The sequence below is a fragment of the Pteropus vampyrus genome, unplaced genomic scaffold (genome assembly GCF_000151845.1).
Source record: "Pteropus vampyrus isolate Shadow unplaced genomic scaffold, Pvam_2.0 Scaffold10, whole genome shotgun sequence".
Classification (NCBI taxonomy): domain Eukaryota; kingdom Metazoa; phylum Chordata; class Mammalia; order Chiroptera; family Pteropodidae; genus Pteropus; species Pteropus vampyrus.
Window position 1 is genome coordinate 11,568,695 of NW_011888791.1, and position 13,598 is coordinate 11,582,292.

Consider the following 13,598-nt stretch of genomic DNA (forward strand, 5'->3'; position numbering starts at 1 on the left):
TATTAGTAGCAGAAATTGATCATTTCACCAAATCTGTTCATCAAATGATCATTTCACCAAATGAGCAATTCAACAAAAGATTTGTCACTACTTTTAGTAAAGCAATGTTTCTTTTAAGAATTTATAAATTTGACACCAATTCAGATTCTAATAACTTCCACAGGTTTCCATAAAGTTTTCAATTTGTCTTCATAGTAGCATTTTAAGAAATGGTTTATTTGTCAAAGCTAAGGGCTACAGGTAAGTTTAAACTTCCTTCAATACATTTAGTATTCATAAAAACCTGTTTTTCTCAACTGTAGACTAAATATAAGCATCATTTTGTATAAAGTTCAATTTTTGCTAATCTATTTTGAATAGTTTACAAAATAGTTTGTTTATGAGCCATGTATCATTATCATATGTTCTCCAATTAGTCAAATATGCCAATCTTAGTTTTCGCACTGGCATTAAGGACAGGGGTATTTATTGGCTTACGTAACTGTAAGTCTAGAAGAAAATTGAAATCAAGCTAGGTTTAACTTATTGACTTATGTCCAAAGACTTGGTTTATTTTTTCCATATTTTTGTTCTCCCTTGCATGTTGTTAGCTTTATTCTATGGTTGGTTTTTTTCCTGATTGAAAGTTAGTTACCAAAAGCTCCCTGAGCTAGGGATTTCCTTGTTCACATTGTGGGTAGTGGGGATGGGAGAGGTATGTCTTTGACAAACTTCAAATAAAAATCCTGAAATACTTCTAATGTGTCAAATTTACAGTATGTGCTCTACTCTTTACTAATCATATGATGAGGAAAATGCCAGGTGATGATTAACTTAAGCCAATAAGGAGATACCTTTGAAATCTGAACCAAATCTCATAGCTATTATACAGATCAGTAAAAGATGTGATATTGAGAAGGGAAACAAAATTTCCTCCACACTTTTCAAGTCAAGGTATATCCATTATTCTAATGTTCATCTAGAAAAAAATATTTCTAAATTCAAATGCTTATAAGTTCCAATTAGTTGACCTAAATAACAAAATCAAGTCAGATGAAAGGACACTTACAATATGCAAAAAGTAGGGTAAACCTATAATTTGTTTTCCTACCCAGGACACTTATAAGAATAAAAGGAAGCACCATTATTATTCGAGATACTGCTATCAAGAGTTATAACCCAGACTATCCCAGACAAACCAGGACATATATGTCATCATCCTCTCACAAGAGGGCAGCCTCCTAGTTCCTGTCAATTGTTGAAAGATAGAAAATAGTTTCAGTATCATTAGATCTTCTGCTATTTCAGGAGAAAGAAACTAAGGTAACTAAATTGGACTCAGAGATTACACTGTCCTCATTTTTGCAAATTAAAAAGAAATAAACAAAAATGGTCAGCAATGCAGATGTATTCATTTAACAATCATTTGTTAAATAACCATTCTATTATATTTGTCCAACACGCACTGGCTTAAGCCATAAGTGAAACTCTTGACTTAAATGACTGAAAAAGCCTGGAGTAGAACACCTCTTAGTCCTGCCTTATTAAAGCCACCAGGACTGGGTTTTTCTTCCCCACTTGCAAGCTTTGTTTCTTCTGGAGAAGGTTTATTTTCAGACAGCCTCTTCTCCAGCAGCAGTAATGTGGCTACAGAAGTTCCCTGTGATGTATCCTTTCAGGTCAAATTCTAGAGACAAAATTTGCACCTCCTTCCCTGATAAATTGTTTTAAATCACAGAATTTAGTGTCTATGAATACAGGACTAACAAAACCATTTCCTCTGCTGAATGAGAACTTGACCTTTGGTTAACTGTCTAGCTCTCTTGCCCTAGAAATCTGATAAGAGTCAAGGGTCAACTACATTGCTAGACAATATTTCTTACAATAAAAATGATCTTTGATTAGTAAACAGCACCAGGACTTGGAGGAACTAGGAATCAACTAATCATTTAATGAGGTTGCCATGTTTTGAGCTCCCCTGAGTTCAGTGACTCTTATACTAGTATTTCCCTTGGAAGCTAAGCCTATGGATTTGTTACAAAAGACAGTGGCTCTTAAAGGGCATATCTTCCTCAACCGTGCAATACAGACTTTGTTTTCTTACACCTGAGCTATGTTACTGCTGCAAGGACACTTACAGATAAATAATGTCTAATGCCACAAGCAAGCTGTATTTCCTCTCCTATAACAATCTGAGTAGTCTGGTATCAGTGGTGATGTGTAGGAAGGAGCTTAAATGTCTAGCACAGCTTGAAGACCCCTTGGTAGATGTTACAGTGCCCATCTCTGAACCAAAAACTGTAATGAGGACAGAAATGACTGATTGGAATAACCTGAAGTTATATGTTCTACTCCCTGAACAATGAGATGTTGAGCTGCTTCGCTGAAAGTGCAGGGACTGAGAGCTGGGCAGAAATGATTCCCTGAAGCTCAGAGTTCTTTACCGAAAAGAAATAAATTCCCAGCAGCCAAAACTGTAAATACTATGCAATGATTACTTTGTACTCACATCAAAGCATATAGGATTTAAATTCTTGCCTCGACCAAATGACAAATAATTATGTATCAGGAACCTATGAGCATACCTTCAAATAATCAAAAAAGTTACACATATTAAAATTACAAATGTTGATCTTTGGAAACATGGCGGAGTGAGAGATGTCCTCAGATCTCTCTCCTTGAAACAACAATAAGGTGAACATCTAAAACTCAAAAAACACACACAAACTGCACACCAGCACATCTGAGCGTGGGATCTGCACATAAGAGCTACCCCAGGTCAGAACCCTGGGTGTCGGGCGGTGGACTGGGAGTAATAAAAAAGCTGCTTCAAGCAGCCGCGGGAGCTCCCTGCAGGAGGTGGGGTGGGCAGGGCGGGGGCAGGAGGAGCAACAAGTTCATGCATGGAGTTCCCTGAACATTCCTGCCTGGGATAGGTGTGGCTGCAGGGCCCAGTCATCAGGGCAGAAAGCAGAGAAGTGGGACAGGACAGCTGAGGAACAACAGCTGATTTTTGCCAACCTCGGTTGCAAAACTGAGGCCGAGCCACAGCACAGAACCTACATCCCAAAGGGCCCCTCCCGCACCACTTGTACCCTCTGAGACCAAGCACCATGAAGTCCCAGGGGAATCTGAGCAAATGCTACCAAGAGTGTCTCTGACACTGACTGGAACTGAAACTGAGGGTAGTGAGCATGATTAAATATCTATAAGAACTATGGCCATGCTACCCAGAACAAGCCCGATCCCATCTGATCTCCGAAACTAAGCAGGGTTGGGCCTGGTTAGTACTTGGATGGGAGACCACCTAGGAAGACCAGGGGCCATAGGCGTAAAAAATAAAAAAATAAGGAATTGTAAGCTGACAAGGTCCTTAAAAATATATATATCTACAAAAAAAATTAAAAAGCATTATTAAGATTTTATATAGGGATCCAAAAGGCTTAGACATCACCTACTGGAAACCAAAAGAAAAGTACCTTCTTCACAACTGGCTAAAGAGAGACCTCATTTAATAAATCTTCTTTCTGAAAAAATAGCAAAATACACTTCCATTAATGCCCAGGTGCAGAAATAGTTCATTGAACACTATAAACAACTAAGGTGACAAGGCATCTCAGAAAGAAAGGGAAAAATCTCCAGAAAATAAGCATACAGACATAGAAATATGTGACTTAAATGACAGAATTCAGGATGGCACTTCTGAAAAAACTCAATGAGATGCAAAACAACTCAAATCAACAATTTCAGGAATTGAAAAAACAACTAGATGAGCAGAGCAAGGAGACTGAAACCCTCAAAAGGAACCAAATAGAACTTCTAGAGATGAAGAACACACTACAAGAGTTGAAAAATGAAATAGCAAGCTTGGGAAATAGAGTCAACCAAATGGAGGAAAAGATCAGTGATAGCAAAGACAGAAATCTAGAAATAAATCAGAATGAAGAAGAGAGAAACCAAAGAATGAAAAATAATGAAAGAGAAATTCAAGAACTAGCTGATACCATCAGGAGAGGAAACATAAAAATAAAGAGCATTATCGCAGGCGAGAAAAAGAAATAGGGACTAGAAAGCATTTTCAGGCAAATAGTGGACGAGAATTTCCCAAATCTAAGGAACGAGCTGGACCTTGGAATTCAAGAAGTCAACAGAATACCCAATAATCTCAACCCAAAAAGGCCTTCACCAAGACACATTGTATTAAAATTATCAAAAATAAATAACAAAGACAGAATTCTCAAGGCAGCCAGGGAGAAGGGAACAGGAACTTATAAAGGAAAACCCACTGTAGATTATCCTTGAACTTCTCAGTGCAGACCTTACAAGCCAGAAAGAATGGAATCAAATATTTAAACTATTAAGTGAAAGGAACTACCAGTCTAGAATAATGTATCCAGCTAAGCTCTCCTTTAGATATAAAGAATAAATTAAGACCTTTCCAGACATACAAAAATTGAGAGAATTCTCCACTATGAGGCCTGCACTACAGGAAATACTGTAAGGGGTCAGTACATCTAAAAGAAAATGACAAAAAAAGAAATATATATATAATTAGGAGTAAAGTGACTATCGGGCAAATAGAAGCAGAAGAGTGCACCCCTTACTAAGAACAGGGCATTATAAGCTTAAATAATAAGGAGAGAATTGTTATAATAAGATAGTAATGAACGTTCAGCATACATAGGAACAAATTTAGATAACAATGACTAAAAAGGGGGTATTCAAAGATCTAAATTCGCAAAGGGGACGCACAGAAGAAAATGGACAACTGTATATATATATACATAACTATCCTTTACATATTCATAATGGTAACCAGGCACCAAAGATTCAAAACTGTTGTATATAACATAAAAGAAGGACCAGAGGGAAAATCCACAAAAGCCAACCAAAATCAAGAAAACAGAAGTACGAAGACAAGGAAGCAATGGAAACACGAAGCTATCAGAAAGCAAAAGACAAAATGCCTATAAAAAGACCTCATATTTCAATAATCACCCTAATTGTAAATGGATTGAACTCACCAATAAAAAGGCACAGAGTTGCAGAATGGATCAAAAAACAAAACCCAACCACATGCTGCCTCCAGGAGACACATTTCAGCTCCAAAGACAAATACATACTCAAAGTGAAAGGGTGGAAAAAGATATTTCAAGCAAATGGCATTCAGAGAAAAGCAGGAGTAGCGGTACTAATATCAGATGAAATAGACTTCAAAATAAAAAAGGTGAAGAAAGATACTGAGGGACACTTTATAATGATAAAGGGAATCCAAGAAGACATAACACTTATTAATATCTATGCGTCCATCAGGGAGCCCTGAAATATGTAAAGCAATTACTAACAGAACTAAAGGGAGAAACAGACCAAAACACTATCATAGTCACGGACCTAAATACTCCACTGCAGATATGGACAGATCATCCAAACAGAAAATCAATAAGGAAATAACATCCTTAAATGACACATTAGACCAACTGGACATAATTGACATTTACAGAGCCTTCCATCCAAAACAGCTGTTTATATATTCTTCTCTAGTGCACATGAAACATTCTCAAGAATCGGCCACATACTGGGACACAGAGACAGCCTCAACAAATATAAGAGGGTTAAAATTGTACCAACCATATTCTCTGATAGTAATGCTTTTAAATTAGAGATCAGTTGCAGAAAGAAATAAGGAAGAACCACAAATACATGGAGATTAAACATCATGCTACTGAAGGATAACTGGATCAGAGAAGAAATAAAAAGAGAGATCAAGAGATACATAGAAATGAATGATAGATAGTACAAATAACAAAACTTTTGGGACACAGCAAAAGCCGTCATAAGAAGAAAGTTCATATCATTACAGGCCTATCTCCAAAAAATAAGAATGAACTCAAATAAACAACCTAATGCTTCTTCTTAAAAAACTAGAAAAGGAAGAATAAATGAAGCCTAAAGTCAGCAGAAGTAAAGAAATCATCAAAATATAGCAGAAATAAATGAAATTGGAAAAAAAAAAAGATAGGAAAAATAAATGCAACAAAGAGCTGGTTCTTTGAGAAGGTTAATAAAATTGACAAACCCCGGGCTAGATTCACTAAAGAAAAAAGAGAAAAGACACAAATAAACAAAATTAGGGATGAAAGAGGGGAAATGACAACTGACATCACAGAAATACCAATATTTATACAAGAATACTATGAAAAAAGTATATAACACCAAATTTAATAACCTAGAAGAAATGGACCAGTACTTACAAAAATACAACCTTCCTAGACTGAATCAAGAAGAACTGGAAAATCTAAATAGACTGATCAGCAATATGGAAATTGAAACAATCATCAAAAACCTACCAAAAAGTAAAAGTCCAGGACCAGATGGCTTCACCAGTGAATTCTACCAAACATTCAAAGAAGATTTAGTACCTATTCTCCTCAAACTCTTCCAAAAAATCAAAGAGAAGGAAATACTTCCCAACATATTTTATGAGGCCAATATTACTCTAATACCAAAACCTGGTAAAGATAACACTAAAAAGAAAACTACAGACCAATATCTCTCATGAGCACAGATGCGAAAATACTAAATAAGATACTAGTGTACCAAATACACCAACATATTTTAAAAAAATTATACGCCACAATCAAGTGGGCTTCATCCCAGGGGCACAGGGATGATTCAACTTATGCAAATCGATTAATGTGATACACCACATAAACAAATTAAAAAATAAGAATCATATGATCATATCAATAGATGCAGAAAAAAGCTTTCCAGAAGATACAGCATGCATTTATGATCAAAACACTTAACAAAATCAATATAGAAAGAAAGTATCTTAACATAGTAAAGGCCATCTATGACAAACCCTCAGCCAACATTATACTTAATGGTGAAAAACTACAAACCTTCCCTTTAAGATCAGGAACAAGGCAAGGCTGTCCACTATTGCCACTGTTATTCAAAATAACATTGGAGATCCTAGTGACTGCAATCAGACAAGAGAAAGATATAAAAGCCATCCAAATAGGAAACAAAGAAGTCAAACTGTCACTATTTGCAGATGACAAGATTCTCTATATAGAAAACCCTAAAGACTCCACAAGAACACTACTAGAAACAATAAGAAAATACAGTAAGGTTTCTGGATACGAAATCAATGTTCAAAAATCCATAGAGTTCCTATACTCTAATAAAGTGTCAGAAAAAGAAACAGAAAAAATAATTCCTTTTGCAATTGCAACAAAAAGAATAAAATATCTAGGAATAAATTTAATGAAATATGTGAAAGACCTATATAATGAAAACTACAAGACCTCATTAAAAGAAATTGAAGAAGATACAAAGAAATGGAAAGTTATTTTGTGTTTTGGGATTAGAAGAATCAATATAGTTAAAATGACCATATTACCTAAAGCATTGTACAGAGTTAATCAAAATCCCATTGGCATTTTTTAAAGAAATAGAACAAAAAATCATCAGATTTGTATGGAAGCATAAAAGACCCCAAATTGCCAAAGCCATACTGAGAAAAAAGAACGAGTCTGGAGGCATCACTCTGCCTGACTTCAAATTATATGACAAAATGACAGTAATCAAAACAGCATGGTATTGGCAGCAAAACAAACACACAGACCAGTGGAACGGAATCGAGAGTCCAGAAGGAAACCCATGTTTATACAAGAAAATAATTTTCGACAAAAAAGCCAAAAACATACAGTGGAGAAAGGAAAGCCTCTTCAATAAATGGTGCTGGGAAAACTAGAAAGCTACCTGCAAAAGAATGAAACTAAACTGTTGTCTATCACCACACACCAAAATTAATTCAAAATGGATTAAGGACCTAAATATAGGACCTGAAACAATAAAATGCATAGAAGAAAACAGGAACGAAACTCAAGGACCTTGGACTTAAAGAAGATTTTATGAATTTGACTTCGAAAGCAAGGGAAGTAAAAGCAAAAATAAATGAATGGGACTACATCAAACTAAAAGGCGCTGCTCAGCAAAAGAAATCATCAACAAGGTAAAGAGGCAACCATCCGAATGAGAAAATATATTTGCAAGCAACACCTCCGATAAGGGCCTAATATCCAAAATATACAAAGAACCCATACAACTCAATAACACCAAAAAACAAATGATCCAGTCAAAAAATGGACAGAGGACCTGAACAGACACTTCTCCCTAAAGGACATACAAATGGCCAACAAATATTTGAAAAGATGCTCAACATTGCTAGCTATTAGGGAAATGCAAATCAAAACCACAATGAGATACCATCTCCCACCTGTTAGAATAGCTACAAATGTTGGAGAAAATGCAGAGAAAAAGGAACCCTCATGCACTGCTGGTGGGACTGCAAATTGGTACAACTGCTATGGAAAACAGTATGGAGGTTCCTCAAAAAACTAAGAATTGATCTACCATATGATCCAGCAATCCCTCTACTGGGTATTTACACCAAAGACTTGAAAAGCCATATGCAAAAAGATATTTGCACACCCATGTTCATAGCAGCATTATTCACAGTGGCCAGGACATGGAAGCAACCAAGTGTCCTACAATAGATGATTGGCTAAAGAAGCTGTGGTACATCTATACAATGAAATATTATTCAGCCGTAAGAAGAGATGAAATACTGCCATTTGCAACAACATGGATGGATCTCAAGATAATCATGCTATGCAAAATAAGCCAGACAGAATGAGTTGAAAATCACATCGTATCACTTATACCTGAGATAAAACCTAACAGCAACAAGTGAGCAGGATAAACAAACAGAGACTCAAGGACATGGACTATAGGCTAGTGATTACTAGAGGACTATAAACTAGTGGTTACTAGTGGGGTGGGGGAGGAGGAGGGAGATAAAGGGGATCAAATATAGGGTTTAGAGGTAAGGTGAAGTGGGTAAAGGGGATCAAATATATGGTTTGAAGGAAACTGGACTTTGAGTGGAAAACACATAATAGAATATACAGATGTCAAATGATAATGTATACCTGAAAAATATATAATTGTATTAACCAATATTATTCCAATAAACTTAATTAAAATTTTTTTTTTAATTTCAAATGCTAAAAATCTACAATAGTGGACAGTCTCTCTTTTGAAGTAATAACCTACAACTAAATTTTGGCCTATTTATTAGGGGGTCCCATCAAAGAATTCAGCTATTCCCAAAATCTCCTGATATCTTTGTTAAAATGTCAATCATTTTCCTTCTAAACTATTTAAAGAGAAAAAACTGACATTAATTTACATCTAAGAGGCAGTAAAACACAGTGGTGAATTTGTGGGAACTTAAGTTAAACCTATGTTTCTCAATTTGTTCATATGGAAAATGAACAGGGTTATTTTGAGAAGTAAATGAATAAAAATAAGACACAATGGTACCTGGCACAAAGAAAGAAGCAGCAATGATTATCTAATAATATTATCATCATCATCATTATCATCATTGTCAGCCAATGAATTTAAAAATCTGATGTATGTAATCTGCATTTCAACCTGACATTTTTATTACCAGTAGTCAATCTCACAAAGTGATAAAATTTTGTGACTTTGGGAAAAATAGGTATCTAGTAAGAGAAAGCTTTATTTAATCAAAGTTGAAAAGATAATTAAGTTATAACACAAGATATACAGAAATGCAATTCTAAAAAGTTAATTACTTGAACAAATATGCCCATGCTCTGAAATTTAGGGTTTTGACCGGAGTCTCAGGGCTCTACCCCTGGTAAATATATCAAGGATCTTGCAAAAGCGAGTCTGCAAATACGGCCCAGCTCCAATAATGAACTCAGATTACACAGAGTAAGTTCCATATCATTTCAGGAAAAAAACACTGCAGGGCTCGTTATGTGCTAGGCAGTGTCCTTGAAAAGCTCACAGCCTAACAGGTGAGAAAGACCCATAAATAAGTAAAAGCAATGCAATGTGCTAAGTGCTATGTGGGGGCACGCACTGGGTGTTCTCTTCCCACAGAGAAGGAAGTTAAAACCTGAGATACCTTTTAGTCAGATTAAATTCACTCCATTCCACTTCAGTAGCTCCTCTGTACCTGTCTGTAAGAACACATAATGGTAAAATACCAGCCCTTCCCACTCCTCAGACAGGGCTGTGTGAGCATCAGTGAGTTAATGTACATTAAATCATTGAGCTTTTCTGAAATAAGTTACTGTAGAAAAACCCTAGAGACTGTCACTGAGATCATCACGGCTTCCTGCAATCTTCTTTTATCTTTATCAAAGGAAACTGTTAGAGCACAAACATGGCATTGCCATTATTTCAGAAGCCTAAAGAAGGTGAATACCACTCAAATACATAATAGCCCATAAAATGAGAACTTATAATCTTTTATGAGAGAGAGAGAGATACTGACTTTCTAATTTTTTTTTCCTATTGCCAGCATGAAGACAAAAGAATTTCTTCTGAAGAATTCTGTGAGGTCTTCATGTTTCTAAAAAGAGAAAAATAGGTAATAGGGATAGGAATACAAAAGAATTTGAGAACTGGAAGTGAATTTAAAGATTATCAAATCTACCTTCTTTATTTCAAGAATACCTACAGAGACTAAGCAGTTCATCTAAATTAAGAGAGGAGCCAGGAATAGCCATCAAGTCTAAAACTCTCCCCACTGTGAGAAACAACACTCATGACTTTAAGGTCTCTCATTGTATTGATAGCACTGTAGTTCCCATGGCTCACATTCGTAAACTAAATAAGCTTTTGTTTCCAAGACTAGGAATCTCTACCACTTTTAACCTTGCTTCTATAGAAAAAAAATTCTTTCTAAATTTCAAGAAAATTTACTAACAAATAAAACCTCCCTAACACAACCCATTTTTGAGTTCTATCCTTGTGTGTTAATCATATGGTTTTTCTTATATTTATTTTGGCTGGTGACTTCCTCTTCCTTTTTTGTCCCAGTTTGATACAGTGTCTACTTTAGTACTTTTTAATTTTTTGCTCAATAATTATCTTGAATGTAAATATTGGAAGCCTACTAGATTGTGTCAGCACAAATTTGACATTGAGTAAGAACAATCATAAGGGAGAGACATCATAAAGTAATAACATCAAAATGCTTATGCATTCTACAGTTCCAGGTTTTTCTCTTAAAACCCATCATACTCTACATTTTCACCAATTGACATAAAACGACATTTTTTCTCTTTGAAACAAAAGTGCTTAAGTTTTCTAAATTTCATGAAAGTTCACCCCAGTAAAAATTCTGAAGGATTTAACTGTTGGAGAGGCACGGCTTGAAATGCCTCATAAAGTAAAACTATCATCAGAGTATTCACCATCGTATTTTCTTCACCTGCCTTAACAGCAAAAGCTTTTGATACTCAGCAATGTGTTTAGCTGTCTAATGAAAAATAACAAGATGAAAAACAGAAAAATTTGGAAGTCACCTTGCAAAATTACTCCCCTGAACTTGGACAGAAATTCAGTAAAGATAACCACAGTATAGATCTATCGAGTATGTTATTTTGGGCTATATTTTAAACTACCTTTAAGAAAGGATTGTTTTCACTTTAGTAAACTTAAAATAGTTTTGGTCCATTACCCAGGTAGATGTAAGACAGAAAAATGCCTCATATCTATTGTTAGCATTATAATAAACATTTTATTGTGCCCGTTATCTGAGGTCTATTCCAGTTTTCATTGCTTTGGTGCTTACCATCTCTCCAAAATATTTTACAAGAAGTCTGAACTAGGGAGATGGAATGAAGCTGCTGAAATTGGAAAACATCATTTTTAATGCTTTCATCAACAAGGTCATTCAATTTTCTTCACATCTGTTTGAAACCTTGATATCAGAAACAGAAAGCAAGTGGTAGATAACAGAGTTGTAAAGTATCAAAACGGGTATAACAGAAGGAATAGGGGCTAACACATTGAGGACACTGGTGAGAGAGTAGTTGGGTCTTAGCCAGAGAAGGGAAGAGAGTGAAGCCAGGAAGGAAAGAAAAACCTAAGAAATTAAGGGGTAGTTGAAGGGAGGGGAAGCCTACTAAAATTTCAGAATGTTTATTCTCAGTGAGGAAGAAAGAGAAGGTAGAGAGATTTTGGTCAGAGTTTGACATTTCAGAGTTTTAAGATTTTATAGGAAGAGAACTTCTAGATGCTGATAAGGTCAAGTGAGGGGTTGTAAGAAGGAGGCGGAACAAAATGGAGGTAGAGGTCACTGATGTCAACAGGTCATGAAACTCTGAAGCTATATGTTAGTTGATTATTGTTTGGAGACAATTCTCCATGGGTGACATTTCTGAATATATTGTAAGCTATATAGTAATTACTGTTTTCTCTGGACTATCTTTTTGAGGATTTTTATATAATGAACAGCCTTGGAAGACAGAAATAGTACCTCTCTCTGGAGCAGAGGACAAGCATGCAAACTGCCCATTATAAAAGATTCAGGCAACTTAAGCTCAGGGATTCTCTCCTAAAATGCAACCTACTATATGTTCAGATTTCATCTCTCTATTCACTATGGGAATGAGAGAAAATGTTGATATTCTGGCTACTGCTATTACCATGAGTAATAAACAGTCCTTATTTTTGACTCAGTGGTTTCATGTCTTCTACCAGCAGCCATGAAACTGTGCCACATTAACTTACTACCTTGCAAGTAGGGTAATATCTCAAACCCTTTATATTCTTGATAGTTTTGACAGTGAGGATGGAGTGCTGACAATCACATGGATTTGGAGAAGAAGAAAGATGAGGCAGTTTAACAAAATATGAGGGAAATATATGAGAATTATTAGTAAACATGTTGACCAAACTGTACAATCTATGGACAATAAATAGTCTTCCAATGCATTGCTTATGAAGAGAGAAAAAAAGTAGGAAAGTAGATTCAAAAACAACTGCCTGAACAGTGCTCTGCTTTTGCTGACTCTCCTTTGGGTAGAATAATTTTCTTGCCAATCAACCCGCCTGAGTTTTGCCCCACTGTAACAACTAGCATCAGAATTTATCCTAGTTCCTTAGAGAACCTGAATCTTTTATAATGGGTAGTAAGCATGCTGAATTTTGTACTTGGAAAAATGACCTAGATTAAAGAAACTTGGTTTTTCACTCATTTCAAGCTAAAATACAAGACACACACAGAATTGTCTTATAACAATCTCCATTTCTATAACACAATGGCTGATGAACTGTCCCATTAGTACACCACTCTGTCAGTCACAAATTAGTGGCTGGGACTAAATTCACTCAATTTGTCTAATACAGCACTTAATTAAGACTACTATTAACAGAACTCTAAGCAGCATTGATCTTAACCATGGTCCCCTCAGGATCCCAGACCCGGCAAGCTAAAGAAGTCTGATAAACCAGCATCATCCACCTTACAAAGCTAGGTAGCTTTCTCTTTAAGTCTTTGTATTGACTTTTCTGCTTGCCCCAAGGCATTAATTTATGTACAGCCAAATATATTACTGTTTAATCAGACTCTACCTTGGCCTACAAGAAAGAGGTCAAGGGCAATTTTAACATCCAAAACAACCCAGACCAATGATTTTGAGCTGGCCTGAATGCCTTTCAGGATGGAAATGATATCATCAATTCTTTCAGCTAATGCCAGAGACTAATTTCTTTTCAGCTTC

The 13,598-nt window shown here is 35.7% G+C and overlaps 1 pseudogene; it reads left to right on the forward strand.

The window, feature by feature from the left end:
* Positions 1-3,192: 3,192 nt before the first annotated feature.
* On the forward strand, positions 3,193-3,311 carry LOC111731148 (annotated as a pseudogene).
* Positions 3,312-13,598: the final 10,287 nt, after the last annotated feature.